This window comes from Hypanus sabinus, chromosome 11 (genome assembly GCF_030144855.1).
Source record: "Hypanus sabinus isolate sHypSab1 chromosome 11, sHypSab1.hap1, whole genome shotgun sequence".
NCBI classification, from domain to species: domain Eukaryota; kingdom Metazoa; phylum Chordata; class Chondrichthyes; order Myliobatiformes; family Dasyatidae; genus Hypanus; species Hypanus sabinus.
This window is the reverse complement of record NC_082716.1, coordinates 29681981-29697802: the sequence shown is the minus strand read 5'-3', so window position 1 is coordinate 29697802 and position 15822 is coordinate 29681981.

Here is a 15822-nt window from a genome sequence, read left to right as displayed (position 1 = left end):
ACAGCAGTTTTTAAAAACTTGATCATGTTTTCCCTTCCAAAACCATGTGCTGCTCTATTTCAACATTGCTTTAGCTGCGTTTTATTTTATTTTGAATGTCTTGCTGCAATAGGTTTATAACCATGTCAGGTTCGTCGTCAATGTTATGTTTTATAACTTCAAAACACTAGACCAATTCAAAGGAAGATATGGGGAATCCAGAAATACAAGTGTAACTTTGGGTTTACTTCAAGCAAGATGTGCACGTAACACATGGTAGTATGATGATAAATGCAATTAACGTATTTGTACATATAACCTATAATGACCATATTTAAACAAATAAGAATACTGAATCAAACAATATATATAGTGCCTATAAAAAGTATTCATCCCCTTCGGACGACTTCATGTTTTATTGTTTTACAACTTGGAATCATAGTGGATTTAATTTGGCTTTTTTTGAGACTGATCAACAGAAAAAGACTCTTTGATGTCAAAGTGAAAACAGATCTCTACAAAGTGATCTAAATTAATTACATATAAAACACAAAATAATTGATTGCATATGTATTTCAGTATTTAGTAGATGCACCTTTGACAGCAAATGCAGCCTTGAGTCTGTGTAGATAGGTCTCGATCTGGTTTGCGCATCTGGACTCTGCAATTGTATCCCAAAATTTCTTCTTTACAAAACTGCTCAAGCTCTGTCAGATTGCATGGGGATCATGAATGAATAGCCCTTTTCAAGTCAAGCCTCAAATTCTCAACTGGGTTGAGGTCTGGACTCTGACTTGGCCACTCCAAGACATTAACTTTGGTTTTAAGCCATTCCTGTGTAGCTTTGGCTTTATGCTTGGGGTCGTTGTCTTGCTGGAAAACAAATCTTCTCCCAAATTGCAGTTCTCTTGCAGATTGCATCAGGTTTTCCTCTGGGATTTCCCTGTATTTTACTGCATTTGTTTTACCATTTACCTTCACAAGCCTTCCAAGGCCTGCTGCAATGAAGCATTCCAACTGCATGATGCAGCCACCACTGTGCTTCATGGTAGGGATGGTGTGTTGTTGATGATATGCCATGTTTGGCTTATACCAAACATAGTGTTTAGTCTGATGGCCAAAAAGCTCAATTTTGGTTTCTGCAGACCTTAGAATCTTCTTCTGTCTGACATCAGAGTCTCCCACTTGCCTTCTGGCAAACTCTAGCTGAGATTCCATGTGAGTATTTTTCAACAGTGGCTTTCTCTTTGCCACTTTCCCATAAAGCTGCGACTGGTGAAGCGTCTGGGCAACAGTTGTTGTACACGTAGTCTTTCCCATCTCAGCCACTGAAACTTGTAACTCCTGCAGAGTTGTCATCGGACTCTTGGTGGCCTCCCTCACTCATCCCCTTCTGGCACAGTCACTCAGTTTTTGAGGATGGTCTGCTCTAGACAGATTTACAGCTGTGCCATTTTCTTTCCATTTCTTGATGATCGATTTAACTAAACTCCAAGGGATTTGCAGTGTCTTGGAAATGTCCTTGTATCCATTTCCTGACTTGGGCTTTTCAATAACCTTTTTGTGGAGTGAATTGGAGTGTTCTTTTGTCTTCCTGGTGTAGTTTTAACCAGGATACTGACTCACCAGCAGTTGGACCTTCCAGATACAGGTGTATTTTTACTACAATCAATTAAAACACCTTGAATGCCATGGTAATCTCCATTTCACTAACGTTGTGACTTCTAAAACCAATTGACTGCACACGTTATGATTTGGTGTATCATATTAAAGGGGTGAATACTTATGCAATATGTTATTTTGTGTTTTTTGATACTTGCAATTAATTTAGACCACTTTGTAGAGATTAGTTTTCACTTTGACTTGAATGGGCTTTTTTCTGTGGATTGGTGTTAAAAAAAAGCCAAATGAAACCCACTGTGATTCAACGTCGCAATACAATAAACCCGAAAACTTCCTGGTGGGGGTGGTGCGGTGAATACTTTTTATAGGAACTGTATACAAGATTGCTCAACTATAACTAAAATATTAAATGCACAACAAAAATAGTTGTGACTTTTCCACCTGTGGGGGTGGTAGGTGGAGTCTCAAAGGCAAGGTTAATAAGGAATTCTGAAAGATCTTTATGTTGAAGTTGGTGAGCATATGGCCAAGACAAATAGAACAGCTACAGAGAAACAACGAAAGAAAGCACATGGCAGAAAGAAATAGAAGGATGTGTTGATGGGGAAAGATTTATTAAGGTGGAAGAAAAACATATGGAGCAATAAATACAAGCTCAACAAGGATCAGCTGTGTTTCAAAGTTCCTTGTAACATTCGAAAGGCTATTAAAAGCAGTAGACAGGAAGAATAAAAAGTGCACACCTGATGGCAATTATTAGTAAGCTATTTCATGTTGATGAATTTTCTATTTCTCACAACCTTCAGCTGACTCTTAGGGACTTGCACCACTTATTTTCCTTGTTATGTATATTCTCCCATGATGTGAAAGTAGCCAATGATCCTATCAAGTAGAACATCTTTGGATGTGGGATTAAACTGGAGTCCATGGAAGAAGTCTCATGGTCACAGGGGAGGATGAACGAAGTCTGCATAGACTGCACTGTGGTCAGGATCAAACATGGTTTTCTACAGCTGTGAAGCTGCAGACCGGGCTGCTGAACTATTATGCTATTGGTGTTTTGATTTAATAGGTAATCTAGCACATCATGGAAACCAAACCAGCTTTACCTCTTTGGACTTCAATTATACTTCTCACTGCCTCAGTAAAGCAGCCAACATAATCAAAGCCCCCACCCACCCCAGACATTTTCTCTTTTCTCCTCTTCCATTGGGCAGAAGGTTCAAAAGTCTGAAAGTGTGTACCACTAGGCTCAAGAATCCCGCTGCTACAAAACTACTAAATATCTCCCTTGTATAACAAATTGGGCTCTTGACCTCAAAACCTACCTTGTTATGATTTTGATTAATGGCCTTATTATTTACCTATGCTGGACTCTGTCTGAGCCATGTCTACTTAATTTTCTTACACTTTTCTTTGCATTTTATTGTTGTTTTAGCTGAATGTGCTGTGTAATAATCTGATCTGAATGAACAGTTTGCAAAGCAAGCTTTTCACTATATCTCAGTGCATATGACAATAATAAATCAATTCCAATTCCAAAAATTGATACATTTTTGTTTACTGTGGTTAATGTTTCAAATTTGTGTTATGGATCTCCCCAGTGCTTCGGATACCTCCTGTATTCCAATGATGTGCTGCTTGGTAGATTAATTGGCCCTTGTAAATTACTGCTAACATAGATGGATAGTAGACTGAGGAAGGAGTTGATAAGCATGTGAAAGATAATATGTTGTAGGAAAACGTGGGGAAAAGAGACTGATAGGAATGATTAGCAAGGGTTTCTGAGAGTTCATCTAACATAATTATTCTTCCACCTAACACTATAATAGCAGGCCAGCATACTTATCGTTTTACTTTTCATTTCAGGAAGCTTGGTGAATAGTCTCCAAACTACCTATTTTATCATAAACCAAAGGTAGTATTTGGCAGGGATTAATAGTGCATGAGCAATCAACTAGAATGTTAATAGGTTAAATACAGTAATTCACCTTTAAGTTGAAGGCACTCCACAGACGTTGAGAAGTTCCCACAGGCTGTTGGAACTGGTAGGTTGACATTCCAATATTCCATTATCAGCAAAGACAAGAAATCAGAGATGGTACTTCGTGGTCCACTGGATCATGGATTGTAGTTGATGGATTAAACTGAATTAAAAGTTAACTCGTGGAAGGTGCTCCTCTAATTTAGTTTCTGTGACATGCAAGCAAAATAAGCTGTGTTAGGGAGAATTATTGCCGAAGTTTTTAACTGATGTCCTTTAAACAATGAAATAGAGGCACTGATTTCCACAATGCACGGAGAACACAGATATCTCATTATCACAGCTAAAGATGTTTATCTTATATCAGCCCATTGATTAGTGTAATTGGCTAAGGATTTGTAAGTAAGTATGTTGGAATGACTAGTTCAATGGTAAAGGTCAAAGTGAAAGTCATGCCTTCAAATCAGAGGATCAATATTAGAAGCAATATTTAATACATTTTTTCCTGATTGCTTCCTCTTTCTGCAATGACAATTCCAGAGTTTTTATTGATTACTTACTCATTGAAGGCTGACAAGTGATGGCTATGATTTTATTCTTTGGTATTATTAGTTTACATTATAAATTCTAACAAGTTGAGAAAAATTTTGGAATAATTTCTTCACTTGTGGTAATCATGTTGAAAAAAATTATGCAATTTTTTTCATTGAAAATGGGAAAATATGACACCTGAGTGATTGTGTGGAAATATTATTAACTTATACATAATAGCTTCCTATTTTAGATACTGAGTTAATGCCAAAATTACCTATTGATTGCCATCATTCAGTGCAATTTTTGGAATGCTTCTATTAATCTGATCTTTTCTCTGGAAGAGGCAAATGGAAAGAGCAAAAGAAAACGTAAAACATTTCTATAGATAAAAACTGAATTTTATTTGCAATTTATATGTATGAAAGAATATGTAAGCAAAAGGAGTTTGGAAAAATGGAAGCAGGGGTGAGCTAAGAATGGTGAACTGTAAAATAAATGAGAAGACAGGCAGACTTCACCAGAGACTTCTGTTTATCTTCTTGTAAGAATAATGCAGGCAAAAAGTAAAACTAAATGGAACCCACAGATGGGTCAATAATGGACTGACATAAATCCTGCTTTATACTTCCACCCCAGATGTAAAATAAATCAGTTTAATCAGGTAGTGAACCAGTAAAAGACGTGCCCAGATGCAATGTAATAATAATCTATCCTTCAGTATGAAAAGGTGAGTCTGATGTGGATCCAATTATCTAGGACATATGTTACACAACATGCTCTCTGAAAAGAATAGGCTGAAATCTATTGGACTATCTTTTTTTAAATAAGTATTTTTAAAATGATAGAAACAAGTTGTGCTGTGTGCAATTTTGAATGAACACCACATACCATTCTAGGAAAATTAGCATTGTTTGTCACATGTGCATCGAAACATGCAGTAAAATTTGCATCAAATCAAATCAATGAGGATTGTGCTGGGGAAAGCCGTAGCTGTCACAATGCTGACAACTGACTAACCTTAACCACTCGGTATGTCACTGGATTCGGGAGGAAGCCAGAGCAGCCAGAGGAAACCCATGCAGTCACAGGGAGAACATACAAACACCTTGCATAGAGCAGTAGGAGTCGTACCTGATCAGTGATCACTGGCACTGTAAAGTGATTGTGCTACCCACTATACTACCATGCATGTTCTTGATTACATTCCGAACAGTGATCCCATCCGAAAACAAGGTTAACAAAATTCTATGATGTGTTCATACGTTATTGTCTCTGGTCACATGCGCACTGTTAAACTCATCAATAAGTCTTAGCCAGCTCATTGATCACGAGAATTAGCATTACGCAAGCTATTTTCATTTTCATATTTTTCATATTAACAACGTGCTTCTACAACATAGAGAGTCCATTAGGCCTACTGAGTCCATGTTAGCTGTCAAAATCATGCTATTAATCCATTAATCCCAATTCTCAATTTATTTCCCTTTAATATACTGCATTCTCCTTTATACGTTGCCAAGAATACCTCTCTTGACAGTCACTTAAACTAGTGATAATTTGTAGTAATATTATGGATACTCAGTGCCCTTGGCTCAGGCGGGGGAGCCTTTATGACAAGCACAGCTTTCTAACAAAGCAGCTGACACTTCTAGAGATCAAAGAGCTGTTTTTGAGTAAATTAAACTTCCAGCCAATATTCTTTGTTCATCTTCTTATCATAAACAGAAACCAGTCTTCAGTTCATAATGTAAATTGCAAGCAATAATCAATTTGAAGTTAAAAGGGCAACTTTGTAAACAAACAACATTATAGAGATACGGGCTGCAGCATGGGGCTGACTGCTCAAAAGAGACAATGTAAAACAATGATGTTATGTTAATTGGCCTGTATCAAATCAGCTAACATTGGCTAAGTTATTTAGTTCAAGGAATTTTTGAGACCAGATTGATACCATCACACAGCACATTAGATAGCTGATCTATCAACCATTGGAAGATCTGTGTACCCAGAGAGTCAAAATTCACGGCTGGGATGTCTGTCCCCAAAAGCTTTTAAACCATCTGTGCAGAAAGGTATCTGAAAAGATGTTACTTGTGCATGAAGTTACTCAAGGGCTAAAAAAAAAGTATAAATATAAGAGAGCAGTCATACTTGTTAGGAATGCTCAAGGCACAGTAAGAAGAATGACAGAAAGACAGGGTGAACTAGAATCCATTTCTCTGCCTTTGATTTCTGCAACAGACGTCTGCAACTTGTTGGTATGTCTTTTTAGCTTATATAATTGTATCTGTGTTTTAGAAATCATTTGTAGTTTAGAAACCTTTTATAAGATAGAAAACCTCTATGAGTTTTAAATGTGCTTTAAGAATTTTATCTTAAAAAGAAATGAACTGTGTTTAAACTACTTTGTTAGCTAGAAGTACCTGCTCCCTGATAGGGAGGTGTCCCAACATTTAAAATGTGGGTATTGGCAGATAATATTGCCATGGAGGATAAACAGGGAAGTGATCGAGCATTTGAAGAGTAGGTAGCTAAAAGAATAACCTCCGTTTGGTGAGGGTATCTGTAGCCATCTATATCAGATAGGGCTGAAAATCTTGATTTGAGTTCAGAACTTTGTGGTCACAAATGCAATACAATCACAGTAGCTAATTAACATACTAATAAACATCTGCCCTATCACCCTCTCAGCCTCCTGAATGATCTGGAGTTAATCAGTTCCTGAACATGGTCTGTTCGAAGTTGCAGCTGGATGCACTTTTTGTAGGTGAGGTCATCAGGGACACTGGAGGTTTCCCTGCCTTCCCATATTCTGCAAGAGGAGGATTCATCTATCCTACCGCTATAACTGTGCCATGATAAAGAAGGAAGCAATAAATTAACGTACAGATTTTTGCCTTCTCTCACAAAAGCCTCTCCTTGAAGAAGCCTCAAGGAGCTAAAGCCTTGGAACACAACTTCCACATAATCCAATATTATTTTTATTAGGCAATATTAAAGGGATAAAATCGAAACCCAAATTGAATAAATATCAGAAAGAATTCATAAAAATTGCACTGGCAGTAGCCAAAAAGGCTATTGCAGTTACTTGGAAATCGGATTCATACTTATGTATAGATCGTTGGAAGAATGAAATTTCCAGCTGTATTCCACTTGAAAAAATTACTTATAATTGAAGAGATAAATATGAAACAGTTTTGAAAATTTGGCACCCTTATTTACAAAAGACAGGATTAAATATATAGGTGCTCCGAAGATAAAATACTTGGTTATTTGGGGAAAGAAATAAATATATATACTAAAGTTATTACGAACTCCGTGGAGCATGTGGGGATCTTCTGATATCCAGGCACTCTTTCTTTCTTTCTTTCTTTCTTTCTTTCTTTCTTTCTTTCTTTCTTTCTTTCTTTCTTTCTTTCTTTCTTTCTTTCTTTCTTTCTTTCTTTCTTTCTTTCTTTCTTTCTTTCTTTCTTTCTTTCTTTCTTTCTTTCTTTTTCTTTTTCTTTTTTTCTATAGGGATGTTAGGGGGAGGGGCTAAGGGGAGGGGGAAGGGTATATATATTTTTTTCTTTCTGTAATCATTTGAAAACTCAATAAAAAAAGTTTTTAAAAAAAGGAGCTAAAGCCTCAAAATGGCCAATGATGGCCGCTTCAACCATAGTTTAATGTGCACTTGGTAATGAATCCTGATCACTGATCGGCCACTGTTCAAACGCTGTAACTTCTGTGAAACACTGCTCTTAATGCTCACTCGCTGACCTGAGTGATTCACATCTTCTCACACTCCTGATCTCTGATATTCTGCTGTTCAAATGCCAAAACTCAGATCGTCCTTAAGTGGGAGGGAAGACAGCAAGAGTTCACTGTCCACGTTGGTGCCAACGACATAAGTAGATGACAAGATAAAGGACAAAACTTTCAGGGTTGTGATTTCAGGATTACTAACTGTGTCACTTGCTAGTGAGGTTAAAAGTAGGAAGATCATACAGTTTAACATGTGGCTAATGAGTTGGTGTAGGAAGGAGTGTTTTAGATTGTTGGATAATTGGGCTCTCTTCCAGGGAAGGTGCAACTTGTATAGAAGAGATGGAGGGGGACCAAAACATTCTGGTGGGAAGGTTTGCTAGTACAGTCAGCCCTCCTTATCCGCGGGTTCCGCATGTGCGGATTCAACCAACCGCGGATTGGGAAAACCCGGAAGTTCTCTCTTCAGCACTTGTTGTTTGAGCATCGACAGACTATTTTTTCTTGTCATTATTCCCTAAACAATACAGTATAGCAACTATTTACATAGCATTTACATTGTATTGGGTATTATAAGTAATCTAGAGATGATTTTAAAGTTCAAGTAGCAGTGCCTGGGTTATGAATGAGTTCAGATCCTGAGTCCGTCTTTAAGTCGGATTTGAAGTCAGAACAGGTACATCCGATATTATTTAGCGTCAATTAGTCAAACATTTTTCTTAGTATATAGTACTTATTTTACCTTTCTATGCATATAAAACACTTAAGGAACATATATATTTCAATAATTAAACCACTGCATTGCTTAGTAATAATTGTAGCTTTCATCGGGGCAGGGCCTTTCACATGCTCCATTAAAATTGTTCCGATCGTTGACTGACTGGAGCCTAACACTTTTCCAATGACCGATGGCATTTCACCTCTTTCCAATTACTTTATTACTTCCACCTTATTTTCAATCGTGATTGTAATTATTTTCGTGAACAGAAACACTGCGGAATCAGAGCTGCGCCGCTGGGTCCTAATGTCCACCTCACTGAGACATATTAAAAAAAGTCCGGGGTTCCGCTGGGTCCTAAAGAACACTGCGCTGAGCCATGTTAAATAAGGGACTTGAGCATCCGCATTTTTTGGCATCTGCGGGGGGTGTCAGAACCAATCCCCCACGGATAAGGAGGGCCAACTGTACTTCGGGGGGTGGGGGGGGGGGGTGCTTAAAGTAGAGTTGCAAATGGATGAGAACCAGAGTGCCAAAGTAGAGTGGTTGTGGTGCCAAATGTTGTTAAGACTAGAGACAAAGTCAGGAAGCAAAATGTTGAGCATGGTGAGACTGACGTTCTTTGTTGTGTGTATTTCAATGCAGGAAGTATTATAGGAAAGGCAGATGAGCTCAGGACATGGATCAACATATGGAATTACTGTATGATATTGTAGCCATTAGTGAGACTTGAGTACTGCCCCTCCTGTAAACATGTCTCAGGGTTCCATTGCTTTAGCCATAATAATCCAGGAAGGATTAAAGAGGGAGGGGTGGTGTTACTGGTCAGGGAAAATGTCATGAGAGTGTTCAGTCAGGAGAGTTTGGAGAATCGTCTAGTGAGACATTATGGGTGGAACTGAGGAATAAGAAACGTATCACCATGTTAATGGGGCTATATTATAGACCACCCAACTGATCATGGTATTTAGAGGAACAGTTTGGCAGAAACATCATGGACTTTTGCAAGAAATAGAACGTTGTGATGGTAGATGATACAAGCTTTCCAAATAATGACTGGGACTCCCATACTGTAAAGGGACTAAATGGGATAAGTCTGTCAAAAGTGTACAGGAAAGTTTCCTTAATCAGTAAATAGAAGTCCCAATGATCCACTTGATCTCGATGTGTTCAGGAAAGTTTCCTCTTTCAGTACATAGAAGTCCTAATGACACTTAATCTCCTCTTAGGGAATGAGACAGGGCAGGTGACAGAAGTTTGTGTAGTGGGACACCTTGTATCTGGTGCTCATAATGTCATTAGTTTCAAGGTAATTATGGAAAAGGATTCGTCTGGTTCATGGGTTGAGATTCTAAGTTGTAGAGAGAGCAATTTTGATGATATCAGAAAGGATCAGCCAAATGTGGCTTAGGACAGATTGTCTTCTGGCAAAGGTGTACTTGGTAAGTGAAAGGCTTTCAAAAGTGAAATTTTACACGTACAAAGCTTGTATGTGCCTGTCAGAATAAAAGTCAAGGATAAAAAGTTTAGGGAGAGATTTCAAGAGATAGTGAGGCTGTGGTTAAGAAGAAAAAGGGGGTGCCTAGCAGATACAGGCAGACAGGAACAAATAAGGTACTATTTATATTAAGTATAATATATGCAAGAGAACACTTAAGAAAGAAATCAGGAGAGCTAAAAGAAGGCACGAGGTTGTTCTAGCAGACAAGGTGAGGAGAATCCTCAGGACTTCTGCAGAGATGTTAAGAGGAAAAGGATTGCAAGAGACAAAATTGGTCCTCTGGAAGATCAGAATGGACCCAAAAGAGATGGGGCAGATCTTAAATGGATTTTTGCATCTGTATTTACTCAGGAAATGGACAGAGATCCTATTGAATTGAGGCAAAGCAGTGGTGAGATCATGGATCTTATACAGATTGCAGATAAGAGGTGTTTGCTATCTTGAGGCAAATCAGGGTGGACCAATTCCCTGGGCCTGACAAAGTGTTCCCTTTGGGAGGTAAGTGCAGAAATTGCGGAAGCCCTAGCAGAGATATTTAAAACTGGTGAGATACTGGAGGATTTAAGGTTAGCTAATATAATTCCATTGTTAAGAAAGAGTCTAATAACAAACCAGAAAATTATAGGCCAGTAAGCCCGACATCAGTAATGGGAAAGCTATTGAAAAGTATTCTAAGGGACCTGGTACATGAGTATTTGGATAGATAGGGAATGATTAAGGATAGTCAGCATGCCTTCGTGCATAGTAGGTCATGTCTAACCAATCTTATAGAAGTTTTTGAGGATGTTACCAGGAAAGTTGATGAAGCCTAGGCAGTGGTATTTGACAAAGTCCCACAAAAGATGATGGTCAAGATGGCTCAATTGATTGGCATTCAAGATGAGGTAATGAGTAGGATTAAACATTGACTTTGTGGGAGAAGTCAGAGAGTGACCGTAGATAGTTGCCTGTCTGACTGGATGCCACAGGAATCTGTGTTGGGGGTCTGTTGATGTTTGTCAAGTACAAGGGGTGATTGATAACTTCGTGGCCTAAGGTAGAAGGAGTCAATTCTAGAAAATCTAGCATATTTATTTTTCAACACAGCCCTCTCCTACATTTATACACTTAGAGCAGCGGTCGTGGAACATACAGATCTTGGACCTCCAGGTGTCCACAGATGGGTGATTGATAAATTTGTGGCCTAAGGTAGAAGGAGATGAGTTATAGAGCTCATGCAGTTCAACTCTTTGAGTGATTATGCAGAAAATTTGAAGTTAATACCTAATCTCCTTTTATCTTAGGCCATGAACTTATAAATCACCCTTGATGAGTTAATAACTTTAAACTTTCTGCATTATCACTCAAAGTCGAACTGCATGAGCTTGTAACAACAGCTGTATAACTTATCTCCTTCTACCTTAGGCCACAAACTTATCAATCACCCATCTGTGGACTTCCTGGAGGTCCAAGATCCTTACCCTCCACGACTGCTGGACTGTGTGTAAATGTAGGAGGGGACAACGTTGAAAAATAAATGTGCTAGGTTTTCTAAAATTGACTCCTACCTTAGGACACAAACTTATCAATCACCCCTCATATATCAATGATCTGGATGATAATGTGGTTATCTGGATTAGCAAATTTGCAGATGCCACCAAGATTGGGGGTGTAGTGGACAGTGAGGAAAACTATCAAATCTTGCACTGGGATTTGAACCAGCTGGAAAAATGGGAGATGGAATTTAATGCAGACAAGTGTGAGGTGTTGCACTTTGGGGTGAGCAACTGGGATAACTCTTACACAGTGAACGGTACGGCACTGTGGAGTGTGGTAGAACAAAGGGGTCTGGGAATATAGGTCTATAAATCATCAAAAGTATCATCACAGGTAGATAGGGTCATTAAGAAAGCTTTTAGTGCATTGGCCTTTATAAATCAATGTACTGAGTACAGGAGTTGGGATGTTACGTTGAAGTTGTATAAGACATTGGTGAGGCCTAATTTGGAGTATTGTGTGCAGTTTTGGTTGCCAACTTACAGGAAAGATGTAAATAAGATTGAACTGGTACAGAGAAAATTTACACGTATATTACCAGGACTGTTGGACCTGAGTTATAAGGAAAGATTGCATAGATCAGAACTTTATTTCCTAGAACATAAAAGATTGAGGGGAGATTTGAAAGTGGCATACACAATTACAAAGGATATAGATAGGGCAAATGCAAGCAGGCTTTTTCCACTGAGGTTGGGTTGGGACTATGATGCATCATCAATAACTCTCGGAGACGGGAGGTGAATGATAGGCTTTTTTCAGCAGCAAAAGGGACCACGATATCTTGGAGACTGAGGGAGGAGCAGTGCCTCCAATCACCTTTATACAGGGGTCTGTGGGAGGAGCCACAGGAGCAGTCAGCAGGGGGGCGTGTCCAGACAGGTATACATAGTTTACCACATTCACCCCCCCCCCCTTTGTTTTAAAAGACAGTCCCCACAGGGCGAAGTTTCTTACAAGTATATTTACAGGTTAAGTCTATCAGGTGGTCGAATCTGTCGCTGCGATCTACGTAGCACCGGTGGTGATTGCACCGGTGACGGTGGTTGTGCTGGCTCTGGCCTGACTTGAGGCGCCAGCCCGTTAGGCATCAGTAATCCCTCATGCGTGTGCATGGCGCCCGGTATGGGAGTGTCATGAGGAGTCTGTGTAGGGCTTGGTGTGCGCGGTGTCTCGTGGGAATATACATCGGTGGGTACGGGGTTCATAGTCACTGTGGAGTGTTCGGGGTAAGGGTCTGGTTCTCCTGCGGGCGCCAGGTCACAGACGGAGACCATGTCCTCCCGCCCATCAGGTAAGACCATGTAGGCATACTGGGGGATCGCATGAAGTAGGTGAACCCTCTCGACCATCGGGGAGTATTTATTACTCCTCGCATGTTTCCGGAGCAGCACAGGCCCTGGGGACATCAGCCAAGGCGGGAGGGTGGTCCCAGTGGCAGACTTCCTGGGAAAAGAAAAGAGTCGCTTATGAGGGGTGGCATTGGTGGACATGCGTAACAGGGAGCGGATGGAGTGGAGTGCCTCGGGGAGGACCTCCTGCCAGCGAGAGACTGGCAATCCCTTTGACCTAAGGGCTAAGAGTGTGGACTTCCACACTGTGGCATTCTCCCTCTCCACCTGTCCAATCCCCTGGGGATTATAGCTCGTTATCCTACTTGTAGCAATACCCCTAGCCAGCAGGTACTGGCACAGCTCATCACTCATAAAGGGGACCCTCTATCACTGTGGATATAGCAGGGATATCCGAACAGAGTGAAGAGCTGGCGCAGGGCTTTTATGACGGGCGTGGCAGTGGTATCGGGGCAGGGGATGGCAAAGGGGAACTGCGAGTACTCGTCGATTATGTTGAGAAAGTAGACATTGCGGTCAGTGGAGTGAAGGGGGCCCTTAAAGTCGACACTCAGTTGCTCAAAGGGGTGGTGGTCTTGATAAGTTGTGCCTTTTCAGGACGGTAGAAGTGCGGTTTGCACTCAGCGCAGACTTGACAGTCCCTGGTCATCGTCCTGATTTCCTCAAGGGAGTAAGGCAGGTTCCAGGCTTTCACGAAATGGTAAAGTCGGGTGACCCCCGGGTGGCAAAGATGTGCATGGAGGGCGTATAGCCGGTCGAGCTGCACACTGGCACACGCTCCCCGGGATAGGGCATCAGGGGGCTCATTGAGCCTTCCAGGCTGGTACAGGATGTCATAGTTGTAGGTGGAGAGTTCTATTCTCCACCTCAAAATTTTATCATTTTTGATTTTGCCCCGCTGTTGGTTGCTGAACATGAACGCAACCGAGCGCTGGTCGGTCAGCAAGGTGAACCTTTTGCCGGCAAGATAGTGCCTCCAGTGCCTAATAGCTTCCACTATGGCCTGGGCTTCTTTCTCCACCGCGGAGTGCCGAATTTCAGGGCCTTGAAGGGTACAAGAGAAGAATGCTACCGGCCTTCCTGCCTGATTGAGGGTAGCAGCCAGCGCTAAGTTGGAGGCTTCACTCTCTACTTGGAAGGGAATGGTCTCATCCACCGCATGCATCGTTGCTTTGGCAATGTCCCCTTTAATGCGGCTGAAGGCCGCGCGGGCCTCGGCTGAGAGGGGAAATGCGGTGGACGACCAGGGGGCAGGCCTTGTCTGCATAATGGGGGACCCATTGGGCGTAATAGGAAAAGAAGCCCAGGCACCGTTTGAGGGCTCTGAGGATGGTGGGAAGAGGGAGTTCCAACAGGGGGGCCTACGGTCGGGGTCAGGGCCAATGACCCCGTTGTCCACGACATACTCAAGGATAGCAAGTCGGGTAGTTCCGAACACACACTTGTCCCTGTTATAGGTGAGGTTAAGAGCTTTGGCTGCTTGGAAAAATTGTTGGAGGTTGGTGTCGTGATCCTGCCAGTCGTGACCGCAGATGGTGATGTTATCCAGATATGGGAACGTGGCCTTCAGTTGGCATTGGTCCACCATCCGGTCCATTTCCCTCTGGAAGATAGAGACACCATTCGTGACACCGAAGGGGACGTGCAGGAAGTGATAGAGCCTGCCGCACACCTCGAAGGCGGTGTAGGGGCGGTCCTCTGGGCAGATGGGGAGCTGATGGTAAGTGGATTTCAGGTCTATGGTCGAGTACACCTTGTACTGAGCTACCTGATTGACCATGTCCGCGATGCGGGGTAGGGGGTACGCGTCAAGCTGCGTGAACCTATTGATGGTCTGGCTATAGTTCAGGACCATCCTATTTTTCTGCCCGGTCTGAATAATGACCACCTGGGCCCTCCAAGGACTTGTGCTTGGCTCAATGATCCCCTCCCTGAGCAGCCGCTACACCTCTGACTGAATGAAGGCCCTGTCCCCCGCGCTGTACCTCCTGCTTTTAGTTGCCACAGGTTTACAGTCGGGGGTCAGGTTGGCGAACAGCGGTGGGGGAGGGATCTTGAGGGTGGAGAGGCTGCAAGTGGTGCCAGTAGCACAGCTGTTGACATGGTGTTGAGTGGGATGTGTGGGTCGGTGTGTGTGTGTGTGGTCAGTAGCGGAGTATGTGACGAAGTCCCACAAAACTGAGGATTCCTGTCAGTGATTGGTGGGAGGGGCCCGTCATACTCCATTGTCACACTTTTCAGGTGGCTCTGGAAGTCGAGTCCCAATAGCACAGGGGGACATAGTTGAGGCATGACCAGTAACGCAAAGTCCCGATATTCTGTGCCCTGCACCACCAGTGTTGCTACACAACCCCCCCCCCCCCCCCGGATGTCTGTGGAATGCGATCCAGAAGCCATGGTGACCTTCTGGCTTACCAGCTGTGTCACGAGTCTGCAGCGTTACTCCGTGTCCGGGTGAATAAGACTCTCGGTGCTGCCCATGTCAAACAGGCAGCTAGTCCTGTGCCCCTCCACCAGGATGTCCATCATTGACCTTGCGAGCTGGTGTGGAGTGCTTTGGTCGAGGGTCACGGAGGCCGGAGTTGCATCGCCGTCTTGGTGCCCGGTGAGCACCTGTGGGTTGGAGGTGGGGCGTGGTGGCGCCGACAAAGATGGCTGCCCCCATGCCTCACACGCGGGGGGGCAGGCAAGATGGCTGCCCCCATGCCTCGCACGAGGCAGGCAGGCAAGATGGTGACTCCCATGCCTCGCACGCGGCGCTGCTTGACCCCGCTCATGATTTGGACTCACAGGCCTTGGCGAAGTGGCCCTTCTTGCCGCAGCTGGAGCAGGTAGCTTCTCGGGCCGGGCAGCA